The following is a 22,716-nucleotide window of genomic DNA, read 5'->3' on the forward strand; positions in this document are numbered from 1 at the left end:
ATCAGCTTACGGGGTGGATGAATATGTTTAGTTAGCAAAAATTCATTAAACTGTGCGTTCATGATTTGTGTGATTTTATGAATATGTATTTTATTCAAAAACTAATTTACTTTAAAAAATTCATTTATTGAGATTTCCGCGGCAGTCCAATGGTTAAGACTTCACATTCCAGTGCAGGGGTGTGGGTCTGATCCCTGGTCAAGGGGCTAAGTTCCCATGTGCCTTGTGGCCAAAAAACCAAAATATAAAATAGAAACCATATTGCAACAAATCCAATAAAGACTATGAAAATGGTCCACATCAGAAAGAATCTAAAAAAATGTATTTATTATACTGAATACTCAACAGTGGAGATACCATGATAAGGAAGGTGGTTTTCCCAGGGCGAGGTTCATCCATTGCATTCTGGATGTGGATCTGGAATCCTTGTGATTTCCCTAAATGTAGAAAACTGGTCTGCATAATTTGTGGTATTTGGGGGGTGGAATTTAAACAAATACATATAAGTAAAAAATCCATTTATATACTGAAAGAGATACAAGCACTTGAAAGTCCAACTAAAATTAATTGTAAATGGTGGCAAATACCAGTTAGGCAAGGTAGAGGAACGGCTTGATTTCTGTGGGCTTGTGACCTAGCATACTAATTTATGATATTCCTGGCCAAAGACTGGCGTCCTTCCCTGGCCAAAGGCACGGAAACTTGTGTACTGCATTCTATGAACAGTAAAGAGATATATTTAATTTCCCACCTTGTAACCTGAAGTTCTCATGTAGTATTTTTGATTTTTAAGTATTTGGGTGTATGATGTAATTTAAAAGATGCGTTTTTTTCTTTATGGTTCAAAGGATTTTTCATTGTGTGCTCTCTAATTGTGTCACCATTGTGTGTCCAAATTTTCCCTCTTTTAAAATTATGCTAAAAAATAAAAATAAAAATAAAATTATGCTGTGGTCCGTCCAGAAATAAAATCCAGAAATAATCTAAACATGAACATCTTCATTGGGTGGGGTGATCATTTCCTACTAATACAAATCTGAATGACAAAAGTTTGACTTGGTCAAAATTAAGGAAATTCACAGTGAGATATCTTTAATTCTTTTTCCAGATCTTTCTGTTATCATATTTTGGTGTTTCTTAATCTGTCCCATGAGGTTGGATGAATCCCAGTAATGATAAAAGTCTGTTCTATCCCTATTTTCACTCAGGGTCTTTATAGCATGAAACACTCCCTTGGGTGATGTGAATCAGAGAAGTTAAATGAAAAATAGATCATGTAGAAATTCTAAAAAAGTGGTATGTCAATATAGGCTGGTCCAGCAGAGTAAATCGGTTAAAATTTTGATAGGCAGAGAAAATAGAAAGCATGCAAAGACAGCTTTTGAGGGAATTAGGCTTTCCTGGTGGCTCAGATGGTAAAGAATCTGCCTGGAATGCAGGAGACTTGGGTTCAATCCCTGGGTCGGGAAGATCCCCTGGAGAAGGAAATGGCAACCCACTCCAGTACTTTTGCCTGGAGAATTCCGTGGGCAGAGCAGCCTGGTGGGCTACAGTCTATGGGGTCACAGAGAGTCAACACGACTGAGTGATTTCTTTACATTACATCAACTTTAGCAGAAGCTGAAAATTTGAAAAATACAATATCACCAGTATTCTAGTTTCACAAAATCTGGGGACCATTTTTTTTGGGGGGGGCATTTTTATCATCTCCTATATCTGCAATTTTTTAAAATAGATAACCAATGCATGAATTTTCTCTTATAATTTTTATTTAGGCAGAGACAACATGGAAAGTGAGGTCCACAGGCTACAAAAAAATAATTCAGCTATCCTTAATCAAGATTTAAGTTGGCTTTAAAATCACATTTTGAAGTTTTGGGTTTATTTTTTTTGCTACCAGTGATTTTAAAATGCTATGATTTATCATTAAACATTTGCCCAGTGCAATGAAAAAACATACATTTTCAGGAAGGCACAGAGTCCCTATAGTTTTCATCAGAAATGATGCAACTGCATCTATAACTATTTATTATAGTGAAAATTTTATATTTTAAAGGATGCATTATTCATGTTCATATACAGCACACTACCCATTTATGCCACACATATTCATTAAATGAATAAACTGACTGAATCACATAATATCTTATAAATTCCCAAGTAGTATTAATAGTCCTTACCTCAGTATTTAGGATTTGTTTTTACTTGATGATAGTTGATACTGTTCTGTGAATTGTAATGCAAAGACAAATACATATATCATAAAATGGAGCAGATATGGATTCAAAGAACTGCTGATAGCTATTTTTCTAACTTGTAGAGTAAAATTGTATAGGTATTTATGTTAGAAACTTTACATTTAACAACAAATGAATTTGTTGTTTTGGCATTGCTTAAGCTATTACATAAAGAATTTCATAAAGGGGATGTTTTAATTACATAAAAAGTGTATGTTTAAATATAATCTAAGACTTCTATTAGTTTGTTTGAAGAGCTAATCTGCTTGAAGAAGCAATTAAAATGATTTCATTTTAAGTGTATATTAAATAAATCAAATATGATGGTGTTGTAAACATTCATTATAGATTTATTTTGATATTTGTTCTGCATAAATTACAGATATATGCATAACTTTATCCTTAAACATCTAATAACATTTGTTAATCAGGGCACATAACCATGCACTACAAGTTATAATGTTTAGCTAATAAAGTGACTGTTTCATTGCCTGATTTATAAATAAACCAAAGAGATCCATTAGCAAAGCTATTCTCTAGCCTCTTTTGCCTGTTTATATCTTTTTTAACTTCATTGCATTTAGGATTTACATTGGTGATTTGTTGACAATTCCCATCAGCCTCAATTTTTCCATCAGTATGATCATATTTTAAAATATTTGGATTGCATGAGAGATTAATTTCTTTTTTACTTTTCTTAGTTTTGGCCACCTTTATTCAAACTGCCAAAGAAATATTCTCCAGGTATTCCAACTCAAAGCCAGGGGTTACTTGGGCACTCAGTCTTAGTATGTTATCAAATTTCAAAGTGGAGGCCAAGTGCAGTGTAACTTGTTGGCACCTTTCTGGGAAATAAGATAGGAAAGTAAAGAGGATACCTTACATTGAGAAAGAAGTTACACTGTGCCTCTCCTCTATTGCGTCCAGTGCTAGAATAAAGATTGTGCCATTGGGATCCAAAGTGGCTACATTGTAACCACCAAGGGGAAAAGATGATGATAAAAAATATATGTAATTATAGTGACTTGATATTGAGTTATTAAAACAACCTGGAACTACTTAACTCTGGTTCTCATGTAGAAAATACTTTGTCACTTCATTGCTTAAGCCAGTGTGATGATTCTGGTTTTTGCAGCTGGTGCATCCTAATTGATGCGTACTTTTTGGTCATCTATACATAGCTACCCACATTAGTTTTTATGTTCTCCTTTTATGATTAGCTTTTGGGAAGACTTTATATAAGGTTTAACATAGTCCTTGTTTGACACTAATAGGCATACCATTGAGTCTTCTGGATACCTTGATGACTCTTTCTGCCCTCACTAGGCAGCAAAAATCCTATTTTCCTCCTGATAACCATGATCAGTAACACTTGAGAGCTTCAATAACTCCTTTCTTTGACTACAGGTATGAGGAGCACAAAATGGGAGGTGGCATTAGGGTTAATTTTAATGGAACCCCATACCATAGCTTCTCACAGAGCATTGTTCCTCCCTGGGAACTAGGAACTCTCATTCATCAGAGAGAAAAGTTGTGGAGAAGAGAAGCTCACATTTCTCAGGTGAATCACTGGGAAGGATGATGAGCAGGGACTCTTCCCCTTCCACTCCCTGGCTGAAGACACACCATCACACTAACCAGGGGTATGATATCAATTCTTTCAAGAGTATGCCATGTCTATAAGGTAGCACTTCAAACTTACAGTGCTTCCAGTGGAACGATCCACTGGGTCATCCTCCCAAAGAGCAAGCTGTTGTACTTCCCCACTCCTACCACCAAGAAAGAGGCATGTGACTTGTAGGTCAGCTTGAGTTTTGAATATGCTGTTCTCCACAAAGGGAAATACTACTGCAGCTTTTGCATTGGAAAATTTGGAAGACTGTAACACTTGAGTGACACTCAGATCAAAAGCTGGCATTGAAAATTATGCACTTATGTAACGAGCACGGTATTTAGGCTGAATGGTTGAAACAAGTTTATGTTGTTAGAAGACTCAGTGGTAGAAATTACATTGTGCGGAGCTTTTGCCAAATCCTTCATGGTAATATTTATGTGTAATCTCTGATACTGAAGTGTGGTCAACTGTTGCAGTCCATTCATTAAGTCATGTTCAACTTTTTGCCACCCGTGGACTGCATCATGCCAGGCTTCTCTGTCCTTCACTATCTCCCAGAGTTTGCTCAAATTCACGTCCATTGAGTTGGTGATGCCATCCAAACATCTCATCTTCTGTTGCCCCCTTCTCCTCCTACCCTCAGTCTTTCCCAGAAGCAGAGTCTTTCCCAATGAGTTGACTCTTCTCATCAGGTGGCCAAAGTATTAGAGCTTCAGAACCAGTCCTTCCAATGAATATCCAGGGTTTATTTCTTTTAGGATAGACTGGTTTGATCTCCTTGCTGTCCCAGAGACTCTCAAGAGTTTTCTCTAGCACTACAATTTGAAAGCATCAATTTTTTAGTACTCAGCCTTCTTTATAGTCCAACTCTCACATTGTACATGACTACTGGAAAAACCATAGCTTTTACTATACGGACCTTTGTTGGCAAAGTGATGTCTCTTTTTTAATATGCTGTCCAGGTTCATCATAGCTTTCCTTCCAAGGAGCAAATATCTTTAAATTTCATGGTTGCAGTCACCGTCTGCCTGCAGTGATTTTGCAGGCAAAGAAAATAAAATCAGTATCTGTTTCCACTTTTTCCCCTTCTGTTTGCCATGAAGTGTTGGGACTCGATGTCATGATCTTTGTTTTTTGAATGTTGAGTCCCAAGCCATCTTTTTCACTCTCCTCTTTCACTTTCATTAAGAGGCTCTTTAGTGCCTCTTCAATTCTGCCATTAGAGTGGTGTCATCTGCATATCTGAGGTTGTTGATATTTCTCCCAGCAATCTTGCTTCCAGCTTGTGCTTCATCCAGCCTGGCATTTTGCATGATGTTCTCTACGTATAAATTAAATAAGCATGGTGACAGCATACAACCTTGATGTACTCCTTTAATAATTTGGAACCAGTCCATTCCATGTCTGGTTCTAACTGCAGCTTCTTGACCGACATACAGGTTTCTCAGGAGACAGGTCAGGGTGTCTGGTATTCCTATGTCTTTAAGAATTTTCCACAATTTGTTGTGATCCACATAGACAAAGATTTTAGTGTAGTCAGTGAAGCATAAACAGATGTTTCCTGGAATTCTCTATCTCCATGATGTAACGAATATTGGCAATTTCATCTCTGGTTCCTTTACCTTTCGTAAACTCAGCTTGCACATCTGGAAGTTCACACTTCACGTACTGCTGAAGCCTAGATTGAAGGATTTTGTGCATTACCTTACTAGCATGTTAAATGAGCCCAGTTGTAACCATAGTTTGAACATTTTTGGCATTACCCTTCTTTGGGATTGGAATAAAAACTGACTTTTCCAGTCCTGTGGCCACTGCTGAGTTTTCTAAGTATGCTGACAATAGGTCTCAGCAGCTCCAGAACTCTGCAGTTGCCAGTGACACCTTCAAATCAAGTTCAACAGCAATTATCTGTATAATCAGGGCTCCCCTACAGAGGAGCCCTGCTGCTGAGCTTCTTAGTGACACTAGCGTCCCGTTCTCTAGTGCATTTGTTATTGTTTTAATGAGATTCACATGGTGAGTTGAGTTTTCCAGTCTTACATAATAACTCTGCTCTAGCATACCTGTATCTCAGAATATATTCCTCAGTGCTTTGTCAAGGCAGTGGCAGAACCTCCACTTTATTAACTATAGGATATCATTGTGCCATACTCCTACCAGAATTTTAAATGATGAACAAAGAGAAAGGGTCCCACTGTTATTAAATCTTGTTTATGCAGACTTATATTCCATCCTCGTGGTCTACTACATTCAAGGTAATTCCCCATGCATATTTTCAACTACCTTCCAGGATTTATTAACCAGTCATTTCAGTTCCTTTCATGGTTAACCTCTTACTTTCTGGGTCGGACACAATACTTCTCCAGTTACTCCATGTTGAAACTTGGCCATAGTTATTTATCTAGAAACAATCAAGGGTAGTGACTTCAGACTTTGAATATGATGAATTATTGCCTTGCAAGACATCATGTAATGTCTTTGCATGCCAGAGTCAAGGGTAGGTCTCTTGATGACTTCTATAAGAGCAGAGGTTCCAGAGAACTCTGGGGGGTCTGAGTGCTCAAGGATGTCAGCGCAGGTACCCTTGTCTCAGGCCTCAAGGTCCTGCTCCATCCTCGTCCTCGTCCTTAATTTAGTCTCAGAGGCCTGCCAGTGCTCTACACTCAGCCTTATTTGTCGCATTTCTCTCCTTAAAATTAGGACTTGGGCAGGAATTTGAGTACAGGCTTGCCTTTTGATGCAAGAGATTGGGCTCTCTTTACAATGTGATGAAGTCTCTTTTGTACATTTTATACCACGTTTGAGTCAGTAGCTGACCGACCTGAGCTTGCCCCATGCCCCATCCTAGCAGTCCGGCAGGCCGCAGTCCCTGGGGTCGCAAAGAGCTGGACACAGCTGAGCAGCTAGTCACGCAACACAACTTCAGTGGTGCTTAACCAACTCCACATTCCTTACAATCACCGACTGCCCCACTCTCTCTCCACTGGTATATTGCATAAGCCACAGAGCTCTCTCCAGATCTGACTTATCCCACTGTATCACATGTAAGAAGTATGTTACTTGTGATGATTCAGCCACCAAGGATTATCACCATCCACTTAGCACCTGAAACATAATCCTTGTCATTTGGACAATGAAGATTCAATTTCCAAATTATATCCTGAAAAACTGCTTCAAAAGTTCATGGCTGTTAGTACCTTTCCTAGTTTGGGTTTTGCTAGAAGGAAACATTTGGGCAAGCCATAGTTAACACAAGTAGTTTTAATGGGAATTAAAACTGCTAGGGGAAAGAGGAAGGAAAACAGGAAAAGAAAGGCAGGTAATAAAGGGTATCTATTATCAACTGCCATAATGGGCAGCATGAACTCAACCCACTGAAGAACTCAAAGCTAGTAACAAAAAAAAAAAAAGCTTCAGGATAAACTCAGTGGAGGGGTAAGAAAGTTCTATCAGGCATGGATCAAGGTCTGCTCTTCAGAACTTATGTTTTTATCACACATCCAGCTTACGTGTGCACAGGCAGAGAGGGCTCCAGAAGTTGAAAAAGTTTTCAGGAAAAGAGAGATGCTGGTAGTGAAAGCATGGCTGATGCTCTGAAATGGTAAGCATGAGACGAGGGAGGTCACGGTAAGTGTCTGTTACACTTCCATCCTATCTGAATGTTTTCAGGTATTCCTTCAATTCTTTTTCATTTTATCTGTCTTCTCATTCTATACTCCATATTAACTGTTGAGCTTTTATGGGGTCTGTTCTTTCTCAAGTTCTTGTAATCTAATTTTTATGTCTGAAATAAGTTTCCCTTCAATCTCTTTCCTAAAATCTTACAATTCATGCTTCACATCCTCTGTGTATTACACACCTCCTCTTATTTGCCTATCTGAATCCCTGTGTTTGCTCTGAGTTGTATCATTGTAACTGTAATTGCTTCATTAATTTTTCAAATTCATGTAGGATTGTTGTGGCATAATATTCCTATATTTCAGGATGAATTTTTTCTGTTTTTTTTTATTCTTTTGAGAGTATTTGATACTTATTTTCTCATTCTTTTATATGCATGCTGCAATTTCATTTTGGATTATTAATACTTGAAGTTGTATTTTTTGTACCAGTTATTACTAGAGCAATCACATATTTCCTGCCAGCTAGTTTCAATTAATATTAGTTATGTTTTTTCTGTTTGTTTTTTGTTTTTTTTTCTATTCAACTTGTTTTTGAATATGGCTTATAGGAACTGAAATAGTTGGATTCAGAATCAGAACTTGTCATCAACCTAAAATATACTGTAATGAATTTGTTTAATGAATTTATGTTTCATTTTCAGAATTGGTATTTAATGTTTTTAGTGTTTGTTCAGATGCTCTTTATCTTGCCCCTTAGTTTAATTTTTTTTTTCCTGAGATAATTGTAGATTCACATACACTTGTAAGAAATAACACAGAGAAACTCCATGTACACTTCATTCGGTTCCCAACATCTTCCATAGCTATAGTACAGTATTACAACTCATATGCATCACAAAAGTACATTAATAAAATCCATCAATCTTACTGAGACTTAATTAGCTTTACGTACTGTGCATGCATATTTAGTTCTGTACCACTTCAAGGCATGTAGACTTCTGTTCACAACAGCCACACTTCAGTCAAGCCCCTTGTGCTACTGAGCTTGCCGTAGTCACCTCCCTTCCTGCCCCCTCCCTAACCCTGGAACCAACTAATCTGCTATCTATCTCTATCATTTGTCATTCCGTGATTGTTGTATGAATGGAATCATACAGCATGTAATCTTTAGACTGGCTTTTATGGCTAGGCATAACTAAATTGTGATCTATGAGGACCACCATTAGATGTTGATCGCTGTTCCTTTTTCCTGCTGGATGGCATCCCATGGTGCTGGTGGTATGACATAATTTGTTAGACCATTGATCTCACTCTTCACATTCTGAAATATCACAGCATACTACTTCTGTGGTAATTTCATGTTAAATTATTTTTAAGTATAGGAATATAAATTCTATACTTTATGCCATCTGCTAAACTCTCTTATCCACTCACAAGGTTTTAAAACTCTAGCCATGAGATTTTTTTTTTAAGCTATAAAAAACAACCTTCAAAGGTAATGTGAGCACCTTATAACAACAAAATAATCTTAATTAATCCTTTCCAACCCTTATATCATTGCTGTCATTTATTTCACTTTCATATAAGCATGTAAGTGTGTGGGGGGGTGTGTGTGTGTATATACATGATGTGATGTGCTTAGCCACTGAGTCATGTCCGGTTCTTTGAGACCCTTTGGACTGTAGCCTACCAGGCTCCTCTATCCATGGGATTTTTTAGGCAAGAATACTGGAGTGGGCCACCATTTCCTCCCCCAGGGGATTTCCCAACCCAGGGAATGAACCCTTGTCTCTTGTATCTCATATATTGCAGGCGGATTCTTTACTCACAAAACCATTGGGGAAGCTTTATATGTGTGTGTGTATGATGTGTCTATAAACATATGGAATTCAATGCCTTTCTATATTATTTTGAAAAACCTACATCTCACACGCTAGTAAAGTAATGCTCAAAATTCTCCAAGCTGGGCTTCAGCAATATGTGAACAGTGAAATTCCAGATGTTCAATCTGCTTTTAGAAAAGGCAGAGGAACAAGAGATCAAATTGCCAACATCTGCTGGATCATCGAAAAAGCAAGAGAATTCCAGAAAAACATCTATTTCTGTTTCATGGACTATGCCAAAGCCTTTGACTGTGTGGATCACAATAAACTGTGGAAAATTCTCAAAGAGATGGGAATACCAGACCACCTGACCTGCCTCTTGAGAAACCTGTATGCAGGTCAGGAAGCAACAGTTAGAACTGGACATGGAACAACAGGCTGGTTCCAGATAGGAAAAGGAGTACGTCAAGGCTGTATATTGTCACCCTGCTTATTTAACTTATATGCAGAGTATATCATGAGAAACACTGGGCTGGAGGAAACACAGGCTGGAATCAAGATTGCCAGGAGAAATATCAACAAACTCAGATATGCAGATGACACCACCATTATGGCAGAAAGTGAAGAGGAACTAAAAAGCATCTTGATGAAAGTAAAAGAGGAAAGCGAAAAAGTTGGCTTAAAGTTCAACATTCAGAAAATTAAGATCATGGCATATGGTCCCATCACTTCATGGGAAATAGATGGGCAAACAGTGGAAACAGTGTCAGACTTTATTTTTCTGGGCTCCAAAATCACTGCAGATGGTGATTGCACCCATGAAATTAAAAGACACTTACTCCTTGGAAGGAAAGCTATGACCAAACTAGACAGCATATTAAAAAGCAGAGACATTACTTTGCCAACAAAGGTCTGCCTAGTCAAGGCTATGGTTTTTCCCAATGGTCATGTATGGATGTGAGAGTTGGACTATAAAGAAAGCTGAGCGCTGAAGAATTGATGCTTTTGAACTGTGGTGTTGGAGAAGACTCTTGAGAGTCCCTTGGACTGCAAGGAGATCCAACCAGTCCATCCTAAAGGAGATCAGTCCTGGGTGTTCATTGGAAGGACTAATGCTGAAGCTGAAACTCCAGTACTTTGGCCACCTGATGGGATGATTTGACTCATTGGAAAAGACCCTGATGCTGGGAGGGATTGGGGGCAGGAGGAGAAGGGGTCGACAGAGGATGAGATGGCTGGCTGGCATCACCGACTCGATGGACATGAGTTTGAGTAAACTCTGGGAGTTGGTGGTGGACAGGGAGGCCTGGCGTGCTGTGGTCCATGGGGTTGCAGAGAGTTGGACACGGCTGCGTGACTGAACTGAACTGAACATTATAATGAAATGAAAAAATAAAAGTTTTATTTTACCTTCACTTATTCTTCAATATTTTTCATTTTTATGTAGATCTGAGTTTCTAATCAATATCACATCTTTTCTCTAATGAAGCTCTTTCAACATTTCTTGTAAGGCAGGTGGCAATAAATTCCCTCCATTTTTGCTTATCTTAGAATATCTTTATTTCTCTTTCACTTTTGAGGAATAATTTTGCAGGGTAAAAAAAACGAAAAAACAAAAAACTGTAGGTTGGTGTTTGTCTCCACTTTTACTGTTTCACCCCACTCTCTCTAGTCTGCCCAGGTTTTGAGAAGTCAGATGTAATTCCTACCTTTGCTTTCTAAAGTAATTAGTTGTTGTTGCTACGTTGTTTTTTCTGACTTCTTTCAGGAGGTTTTAAACTTTGATGCTCCGTAGTTTGATAATGATATGCCAAGTTGTCCTATTTGTGCTAAGTCACTTCAGTTGGGTTCAACTCTCTGTGACCCCGTGGACTGTAGCCTCCAGGCTCCTCTGTCCATGGGATCCTCCAGGCAAGAATACTGGAGTGAGCTGCCATGCCCTCCTCCAGGGGATCTTCCCGACCCAGGGATCGAACCCAAGTCTCTCCATCTGCTGCATTGGCAGGTGGGTTCTCCCACAAGCTCCACCTAGGAAGCGCATATGCCAACGGGTAGATTTATTTTAGCAGTCATCCCATGTGGTGTTCCTGGATCTGTGGTTAGGTCTCTGACATTAATTTGGATAAATTCTCCATCATTATTATTTCAAATATTTCTCTGCTTCTTCCTCTCTTTCTTCTCCTTCTGTTATTCCCATTAATGTGTATCTTGCACCTTTTAGAATTGTCTCCCCATTCTTGCACACTTTGTTCTATTTCTGCATTGTTTTGCCAATCTTGTTCTCCTTGTTTTCCAGTATTGGAGGCCTCTATTGATATATTCTCAGAGGTTATTTATTCAACTATGCCATTCCGATAATAAGCTCATCAAAAGTGAAGTGACGTTCCTCAGTCGTGTCTGACTATTTGCGACCCCGTGGACTCTAGCCTACTAGGCTCCTGTGTGCTTGTGATTCTCCAGACAAGAATACTGGAGTGGGTTGCCATTCCCTTCTCCAGGGGATCTTCCTGACCCAGGGATTGAACCCAGGTCTCCCGCATTTCAGGCAGACGCTTTACCCTCTGAGCCACCAGGGAAGCCCAAGCTCATCAAAGACATCTCTAATTTATGTTACAGTGTTTTCTATCTTCAGCATTTCTTTTTGGTTCTTTCTTATGATTTCCATTTCCTACTTACATTGCCCCTCTGTCTTTTCATGCTGTCTAATTTATCCAGTACTTTGGAGAAAGTTCCAATACTTTGGTCACCTGACGCGAGGAGCCAATTCACTGCAAAAGGTCCTGTTGCTGGGAAAGTTTGAGGGCAGGAAGAGAAGTGGGCAAAAGAGGATAAAAGATGGTTGGATGGCATTACCAACTCAATAGACATGAGTTTGAGCAAACTCGGAGATAGTAAAGGACTGGGAAGCCTGGCATACTGCAGTCCGTGGAGTCACAGAAAGTCAGACACAGCTTAGTGACTGAACAACAACTACTTTATCCATTAGAGCTCTTAGCATTCTGTTCATGGTTGTTTCAAATTTCCGGTCAGATAATTCCAACATTGTTGTCATGCCTGGTTCTTAAGTTTGTCCTGTCCCTTCAGATTGGGCTTATTGCCTTTTGCCTTATAGGTTTTGTTTGTTTGTTTGTTTGTTTTCTTGATAGGTAGATGCGATGCAACAGATAAAAGTATCTGTTGTAAACAGACCTACAGTAATCGGTGGCAAGGAGATGGAGGGAGGGGACGTGTTCTATAGTCCTATGGTTAGGTCCGAGTCTTTAATGGGCCTATACCCCCGGGCTGTGAACTTCATAAGTGCATCTCAGTTTTCCCTCCTCTTCCTTTAACTGGACAAAATGACTCGAGGGACTAGACTTGAGTATTTCTCTTTTCTCACATGGAATGTTAAGAGCTGGCTGGAGCTGGATATTTCCCATTGCCTAGATCAGTTAGTCTTTTATAAAAAACCCCAGCAAGTTAGGCTCTGATTAAATCGTTTTTCCTGAGTACCTACCTTGTTAGGAAGAAAATGTGCTCTGGAATATTTCAAAATTACTTCTTTTCCTCTCCCCATCCCGGAAACATAAAGAGATTTTCATTCAATGTTTACTGTGAAAACCTAGTCTGGCTCTTGGTGGTAAGTCACAAAAGTATAAAAAGTGTGTGTACCCCACCTCCTCCATGACTAGATCCCAGTGGAATTTTTCACTCTCAGACTTGTTCATGCTGAAGCTCCATTAACTCAACAATTGCAGTTGAGATTTTCCCTCCCCAGCACTGATTTCTGTTTATGAGTTTCTGTTTTTGATAAGTCCTGACTTGCCATGTTCACCTGTGTCTCCAGTCTTGGGGAGAGCAGTTTGCCATGTGTCCTCCCCTCTCTTATGAATCCAAGAAAAGGTGTTCACTTTTTCAGTTTGTTCAGTTTCTTAGTTGTTAGGATGGCGTGGCAACTTCCAAGCCCTCTACATGGGAACCAAACCAGACCCACCTTGTTTTTTTATAAAGTATTAGCTCCTATGGCTTATCCATGATACAGCTACAACTCAGCAGAGAGAAAGTTCTTTCTTTTTTTTAAGCAGGAAGATATTTTTCAGCTCAAAGTTTCATAGAGAGGAAGAATTCTTGTGTCTTCACCTTGGTTAAAATAGGTGACGAATCTCCAGCTCTCATCCCTGTATAGAAACTGTGCTGAAGACTTAAAGAAACATTCAGAAAATCAACATGTAGTTCTGTAAACTTACTTTCTGTTAAAGGAATGCATTTTGTGTGTAAATAGTTATTTTGAATGTATAGATGTAAACATATACATTTTTGTATATGAACAGCCATGTACATGAGTAAGGAGCGTGTGCTCTAAGTAAAATGTAAAAAGCTATACAAAGTTGAAAGTAGGGGGTATGCAAAGAACTGTTAGACCTGAACAAATCAGGGTGAGAAATGTGGATCACTGCCACCGTGTCCTCTTTATTATTCCTAATGTTCACTATGCCTCCCAAACCTACCCCTGTGTAGTAGTATGAAATGATCATTAATTATCCTTAAACCACAGGTTGAAAAAAACATGGCTTTACTAAGCCAAATAGTTTATCATTTACTACATGTGAACATTTTTGTATTTGATTTTGCTGCTAGAGAGCACAGCGTGAGTAGAGATGGAGCATGTTTTGTGCCGATTGAGGCTGAGACCAGACTTTAAGAAGATCTGAGCCTAACGAGTAAGATTTTAATTCCTCAGGCAATGGGGCATCATTGATTTTTTTTTTTTTCTTTTTCTGAACCAGGGATTAATGTGATCTAATTGTACTTCAGGAAGAAGGCTTAGGAAGAACTATAGAATTGATTAGAGGAAAGTGACTGAAAGCTAAGCAGCTGTTTTGTGCAAGCTTAAGTATAAAATGTACAGTTCTAATGATGAGAAGTAGCTATATATATACACATAAAATACAAAATACAAATTTAATTTAGATGAAATGTATTTCAACCAGATGATACATAAATATATATCCAATGACACATGATCATTTGATTTATGGGAGTTTTCTACTGATAGTCCTACCTGTGTTTCTTATGATCTCAGCCCATTGGCCTTCCTCTGATTATTACATCTGTGAAAAATCTTGCAGTGATAATTATTTCATTGAAACATTTTTAATTTAAGGTATTTATAATAATCTGTTATGATAATGATAGTGCCCTTTGATCATTTCTTTTAAAACTGAAATCCTATTTTCTTTGACTTATGAGAATGTTACAGTTTTGATCGAAAAATATTTTCTCTTTTCATCTGAAATTCTCCACAATCATTTCTGAAAGCAACCATATAATGGAATGGTTGCTAACTTGAATGAGTTTAGGAACAATTTTTGACTCAGTAAATAAAACATTTAACTGATCAGAGTATTCATGGATATGAAAAACCCTTTCTTCCCTTGTAAGATTTTGTGAATGCTCACAAAATAATATGGGGAGTCTATAGCTAGTTATCTCTGCGTTACGGAGAAAAAATTAATTATTTTAGCTTGATCGAATTTAGAAATTCAGTTACAAAGCAGTTGAATATAGTGGACGAATTATTTGTACACAGAACTTAAGTCAAAAAAAAAAAAAAGAACTTAAGTCAAAATCAACAAACTCCTATTTTAATCAGAAATCTTTCCATGGGAGCGTGCTTCTTTCACTCTGTCAGAAAATCTCCTGTCTTTCATGGTGTGGTATTTCTCTTTTCACACAACAGTCAGACCAGTTACCCTCCTGGTCAGATATGGTTTATGGAAATAGGATGAGCCTCAATTTCATACCTCTGCCCATTCTTTTACTTAATACTGCGTTTGATTACAGCTACTTTGGAGTTACTTCTGTTAGAACCGGAGGAGGTATTTGGTTTGTGCCTGTAAGTGACACCTGTCTAATTTGTTCCTGTCAGTGTTCCTTGCTATCACAGCTCTCTGTATTTCTCAGTTTTATCTGTCAAACAGTGTCTTATCATGGATTCTCTGTCCACAAAGAATGACACATATTTGGTATTAGCGTAAATTGTTGGGGGGAAGACTAACTTGAAACACATATTGCCAAAATTTTGAAGTAGAAAAGTTATTCAATTGACCTTTGAGAGTTCATAATGGGCTTAAGAGGCTATGATATCCTGAAAAAGGACACAATAAGACCTGAGGAAAAAAATACCTGAATTGTGGTATCATCAATCTTTCCTGATGGTTCTAATGAATAAATTTGTCAAATGTTTCAGACTGCATCAAATACACTATATTTGCTCATGAGGACAGGAGGTAAATAAAATGAGGAGGTTGAAAAATGCATAATATCTATACATTTACAGACAAGATAACTAATGAAAGAGCTCAGTTCATTAATTAAAAAAAAACAACTAGATTATAAAACTTAAAGAACAATATCAGAGAAGATAAATTACCAGGAAACAGTGAGTTTAGGTAATTCCTTTTCCACTTCTGATTTTTAAGCCTAATTAAGAATGGTATGGGCTTCCCAGGTGGCACAGTGGTAAAGAATCTGCTTGCTGATGCATGAGATGCAAGAGATGCAGGCTCGTCCCTGGGTTGGGAAGATCTACTGGAGTAGGAAGTGGCAACCCACTCCAGTATTCTTGCCAGGAAAATTCCATGGATGGGGTTACAAAGAGTTGGACATGACTGAGCATGCACACAGAAAAATGGTATAATTGCACATGTTTCTGAGGAGGAGTGTTTATCATATAAACATATAGTATGTGTAGTATATTCTAATAATATACTTCTATGTTGAAGCATTAAGTATAGGAATGTGTTCTTTCAGGGTAGAAAGTAGGAAGTGGAGAAGATAAGTTCATGTGGAAAATATATCTCAACAATTCTTTTATGTGCATATGAAACACTTTGTTTAGGTTCTGGGATACATTGCTGTTGTTGTTTAGTTGCTAACTCATATCGACTCTTTGCAAGTCCATGAACTGTAGCCCAACAGGCTCCTCTGTCCATGAGATTTCCCAGGCAAGAATACTGGAGTGGGTTGCATTTTCTTCTCCAGGGGGTCTTCCTGACCCAGGGATTGAGCCTACATCTGCTGAACTGGCAGGCAAATTTTTACCGTTGAGTCACCAGGTTCTTACTTATTATTTGTCAAGTCAATGGGTAAAATTCTGAAATCTTATTTTCTATTATGTCCCCTAGGGGTAATTGAATGAAAGCTGTAGTCAGAAAATATAAAATGTTGTAGGAGTTGAGCTTCCCAGGTGGCGTTAGTGGTAAAGAACAGATGTGGGTTCATTCCCTGGGTTGGGAAGATCCCCTGGAGGAGGGCGTGACAACACACTCCAGTATTCTTGCCTTGGGAATCTCATGGACGGGGGTGCCTGGTGGGCTACAGTTCACACAGTTGCAAAGTGTCAAACACAACTGGAGTGACTCAGCGCACACAGTACCCACACAGGGCAATTTCATAATTCTTTCAGAATTTAGCCTGGCTCATTGCTCACCTGGGCCATTTTCTTAATGGTTATTTCAGCTTGAGCTTTACAATGCCCTTTATAGCCCATATTAATAGCAACATTTCCCCTTTTATATTTATCATCTATTAACTTCCTATCTGTAACTCTTATTATATTCACTCAGTGTATGATTCTTTTTTTAATAAGTGGTGTTTCCATATATCACATGTTAGATAATTCAGTCAATATTATATTAACAATGTAATATACATTAATAAAAAAGTAGCATTGATAGTTTTCTGCAGAACTGATGGGCTAATTATTCAGATAAATATTACAACAGCTTAACCTTGGTTGTCCATGGGAATGGGTTATTTTCCAGGAATATTTGCTAAAAATTATTTCCATTCATCATAATCTTTTAATACACAGTAAAAATTTCATTGATGAGGAGTAGATTATGCACATTCAAGCCTATGTCAACCATGTATAGGCATTAAGTTTTATTTTTTAAATCTGATGCCAGAGATTACTCCTTTTTATCTCAAATGCTTTTTTCTTTGTCACAGGAACGCCATTCACCAGTGTTATACTTTATAAACATCACAATTTTTAAGACACACAGAATATACATGTGTATATATATATGATTGTTTAATACTTTCGTGAAGCTTTGTAGCAGATGAATAATTACTTACATAAACTGACCTTAGTGGCTAACATAAAATAGTCTAATTATTGCATTCTTAAAGTGACTGTAATTAATGTAATCTCCAAAGCAGTAAAATATTAATATTTCAGGTTGCAGATTATCTGCAACATTTGTTGCACAAGATGGTAGTTTAATGTGCAATCAGTGCTATAATTCACTGTTCATCTTTTAATACTGAACCTTTAAAGTGCCAGTTCTTAATAAATTGCTACTATAGTATCACAGAGTTGAACTGAACTTCAAGTGAATATGAACAATTAAATGTGTAACAAAACTGAAACATTAGGGAAAATGCTAGCCTTGAAAATGAATGTTAATATCTGTAATATTTTATAAGCAAGAAACTCAAATACTGGATAACTATTCAGAGAATTTGATAGCTTGGACTTACTGCTTATTGGAAACGTTTCATCAGCCTATGAAATTAACAAAAAGCTGAATATGATTTGGAATAAAATAGTTGAAGAAACCATGATCTATGAAATACGTTAGACAATTTTTTATTTTGAAAATATCCTTATTCAGCAGGTATAAAAATTGTTCATTTCAACTGTATATATTGAATAGTTTTTGCTTTTGGCCTTGTGGCAGCAAAAAAAAAAAAAATGTGCAGGTGTGGAGCGGGTCAATAACTAAATAAAAGATCTATACAGTGTTATTTTTGTACCAAAAGTTATCTTAGCCACAGTGCACCTTGTTCTTGAGACACTGCAAAGTATGCTTAAAGGATTTGAAACTCTAAAAACTTTTATTAAACTGTACACTACAGTAAATATGTTATTAAAAAGTAAAGAACAGGCTTCTTTCAATAAAACTCCCCTTGGCATTGAAAGACCCTTTAGAAACAAACTATAGTTGATCCTATGAGAGTATTTTCTTTTTATTGCTTACTGCTGCTTTTTGCTTTGTTTCTTATACTTTTTTAACAGTGTCCTCTTAAACTTGCTTAATTATGGTGTAAAAACCTTGATCAAATAAGCACAAAGATCATTCTATTATTAAGGATTGTTACTATTAAAATGTATAAACAAATTTGAATATTTATCTATAAATGTCTTAATACAATTTTATATATAAAACATATGTTTGTTTATAATATATATAAGTTCCACTGACGTATATAAGTAAAAACAGTTCTTGTAAGGGAAAATAAATGAATGAAATAGAAATACTAGTGTGTGGGCCTCTTCTCAACCCTTCCCTACCCTTCCAAATTCTCTGTATCCATAAATCAGGAATGTTGACACCTGATGGAAGTGAGAAAGTGTTACATCGTACTCAGAAGGTAGGCTAGAGATGGCAGTGAAATGATTTCTAGATTGAAAATGGAACTGCAGTTTACATCCAGAGAAATACTCATTTTTCCAATTACCAGTTTTGTCAGATTTTTATAATAGTTGTAGAGACAATAAAAGTTAAAATTTGGAAAGTTGTTGGTATAATTAAGACATTTGGAAGAAGAAAGAGGACGACAAGATGAGGAAGATATTGTCTTGGCATAAACTTACTGTGAATATAGTCTGACCACATTAATCAAAGTATGTTTCAATGATATTTAACTCATTTAGATAATGGTGTAATGCTGTAAAGCTTTCTAAATAAATACAACACACATTTCTCTCTGAATAATATGTTACATGCTTAATCAGACACTGTAAACTATTCCTGAGCAATAACTTTATGAATTATAAATTATTTTCAGAGATAGTCTGGGAATTGATAAAAAAAAAAAGGCCTGAATTCTATTCTTTGTCTCATACACACATACACATACATACACACTATATTTCTTTATATACTACTGAATTTATATAATATAAATGTCAGTAATTACATTTACTGTAGATACATATGCCTTTATGTCTTATGTATGTGTGCATGGATTATTTCATATCCAATTTGCATATTCTCCTTCCAGACTTTCTTGTTTGTTAAGGGTCATTTCATACTGAAAGGTTTGTATGAAGATTCCTTTTATGTTTATTAGATTCTCATAGATTTCAATAAAAAGATGCCTATTATGACAATCTTGGATAATAACACTGATAAACCATGAACTATGAATGTATAAAAGGTGCATTTAATCTTACATATTAAAATGAGTTTTCTTGAAAAATTTTTGTGAAGTCATATAGGATTAAGTATAAACTATAAAAGCCTTCAGAAGATAAGCTTGATGCTCTTTATTTTCACAAGTATATGTCATTTTTTATGAATTTTTTAACCCGATTCTTTCATTTACATAATTCTTTACCTCTGAAAGGTTTTAAAATATTCTATTCAGTTTTATCAGATCTCTAGATACATGTAAATCAATTGAAGAAAACATGTTTAATAGCTAAATAAAAACTTTGTCACTTTATTTCAAAATGAAATTCTTACGTATTTCCAGGGTGCCATCAAAGGCGTTGCTCAGGAATTCTAAAGAGGCATTTGTTGGGGGGTGGGATGAAAGCATTCCATTGAGTCCATTTAATTAAGTGTTGATTTTCTTGGTATCCTACTGCTTATACCAATATTACTTCAGATTTTCTTTCTATTGTGAGCACATTACCAAACATGAGCTAAAACAAAGAACAGAGGATGTCTTAAATGCTATTCTTGCTCTGCCCCTGTTGCTGTGAGGTCTTCTGTGTATCAAGTAAGCGCTCTTGAGTGCACTTTCCCCATCATTAAATGAAAGCGTCAGACCAGTTGAACACTGTAATTTAGACCTGTCAGTTGTTAGGGATGAATAAAATTTGAAAACTTCAAAAGCCCAGTGTGTTTTTCCACATAAAATACTATTACATTTTTACATTCTAAATAATCATCAAGTGTCTAAGGGTGGCACTCACCAATATTAATTTTCAACATTATTACTTAATGCTTTTCTACTTCATATATGACATTAATGAGTCAGGCTTTGTATTATATAAAAGTATCAAGATAATAATAACATTACTTATTCAGATATTATTTCTGCTATGTATATAAGCTATATAAAGATAATATTTTATAGAAGTATAAATACTTCTGCTATATAAAGATAATACTTTATAGTAGTACAAATATAAAATTAGAAAGGGATGCATTTAGATTAACCCCTTTATCCTTAATTAGGTGAATATTTGTGGTAAAGAATACTTTTCAGGAGCTACAACTTGGGCAAATTCCGTAAAAGTAAAGATTGTGATTTCATTGCATTATTTAAAATATCTGTGTGGAATATTTCTACACTAAATTTTAAAAACATATATGTTTAAAAAACATTATCAGTGCACATAAACAGTACAGGTTAATCCCATTATCATATTAGTGCATTTTACTCATTCATGTGACTGATTTAAAACAATAGAACTTACAGGGAAGCATATAGAAATCACAGAAAAAGAAATACAAATAAGCAGTAAACATGTAGAAATGCATTTTCTTTAAAATCAAAAGGCTTAAAGTTTGGGATATATTTTTGTCTTTCAGGTTTATAATCATTAAAAAAATGATGATGTCTACTGTTAGTACGTATGTGAGGAAATAAGACACTTGAGGGAGATTTGTCAATAACTGTCAAAAAAATCTGTAAAACATCTATCTTGTGATGTAGCAACTTCACTTTTAGATTTTTTTCTTAAAAAGCTATGCATATAAACAATGATGAATCAGAAAGATTTTGTTACATCAATGTGGTTCTTTCTCTCTTTCTTGAGTTGTTACAGCATCTTGACCACACCACTGGCATTTTTCACATTGTCCTACCTGCTTACCATTGTGGTTCCTAACATAGTGTGACTGAAGCCTAGATATATCTCAGTAGATCTTAAAGTCGTAATCAAATCAAAAGTTAATCTACATTTAATGACATGCATGGCTATTATGATGCAGTATAAGTAAAAATGGCCAAGTAATAATTTAAATCATTACAACTAGTATTATGCTTAGAAAATAAATCAAATCTCAGCTCAATTCAAGAGATATTGAGCTTATGCTGTATGTAAACAACTATTCTTTATTATTATATCACGGGAAATGACTTTCATCTACTTTGCGGGATTTGTTCTATCCTTTACTACCCATATTTTTGTGTTTATCTTAGTCATTCCAGGAAAACTGCGATTTACTGCTGGCTAAGATTGTGTATGCATGCTAAAATATAAATTCTTGTGATGCATTTAAAATATATAATTATGAATATGAATATGAATATTGCTTCTGCTGCTAAGTCGCTTCAGTCGTGTCCAACTCTGTGCGACTCAGCCCACTAGGATCCCCCATCCCTGGGATTCTCCAGGCAAGAGAATATGAATATTACATTATTTTATTTTGACATCTTTTCCCTCCTCTCCCCACTCTCTCTTCCTCAACCAAACTGCTTCCAATTTATTAAGAAATACTATGTTTCTTCACTGAATTAGTATGAAAAATCTATGATACTCGTAATGCTTTTCCAGAAATTTCTGCCATACTCCTTCAAAATAATAAACATTATAGAAATTACGTTGCATGTATATTTCCAGAATATGACACTTAAAAAAATTTTTATTTTATTGAAGTATTGTTGATGGATCAGACGGTAAAGAATCTGCCTGAAATACGGGAGACCTGGGTTCCATCCCCGAGTTGGGAAGATGCCTGGAGGAGCGTGTGGCAACCCACTCCAGCATCCTTGCCTGGAGAATCCCATGGACCGAGGAGTCTGGTGGGGTCCATGTGGTCATAAACTGTCGGACACAGCTGAGTGTCTAAGCACACACAGCACTTCATTGATTTACAGTGTTTTGTTATTTTCTCGTGTACAGCAAAGTGATTCAGTTATATATATGCACTCTTTTTCTCATTCTTTTCCATTATGGTTTTTCCCAGGATATTGAATGTAGTTCCCTGTGCTATATGTAGGACCTTGTTATTTATCCATCTGCAATATACATAATTGTTTATACCTGCTAATCCCAAACTCCCAATCCATTCCCCCTCTCTGCCCCAGGCAACCGCAAGTTTGATCTATCTGTGAGTCTTTTTCTGTTTCATAGATAAGCTCAATTTGTGTCTTGCAGAATATGACACTTTTTTGACATTTAATATTTCTGTTTCAAAAACTAAAGCCAACTAAATAAATGTAATAAATATTTAAATACCCTGTAACAAAATGAATTATTATAGAGATTGTCTTTCATTATGTATCAATGAGCTTAACCAAAGGATTATGAATTTTACCAACATTCTTGTTATACATATTTGAACACTATCAGATAAATATTGCTTTCTCAAACAAAATATGTTTTATATTTACTGTGGCTGTCATTTCAAAAG

At 36.4% G+C, this 22,716-nt stretch overlaps 1 pseudogene; it reads left to right on the forward strand.

Annotated features, from left to right (window-relative positions):
* The first annotated feature begins 337 nt into the window (after positions 1 to 337).
* Positions 338 to 492, forward strand: LOC122441165 (annotated as a pseudogene).
* The last annotated feature ends 22,224 nt before the right edge of the window (positions 493 to 22,716 follow it).

This window comes from Cervus canadensis, chromosome 4, assembly GCF_019320065.1.
Source record: "Cervus canadensis isolate Bull #8, Minnesota chromosome 4, ASM1932006v1, whole genome shotgun sequence".
NCBI lineage: Eukaryota > Metazoa > Chordata > Mammalia > Artiodactyla > Cervidae > Cervus > Cervus canadensis.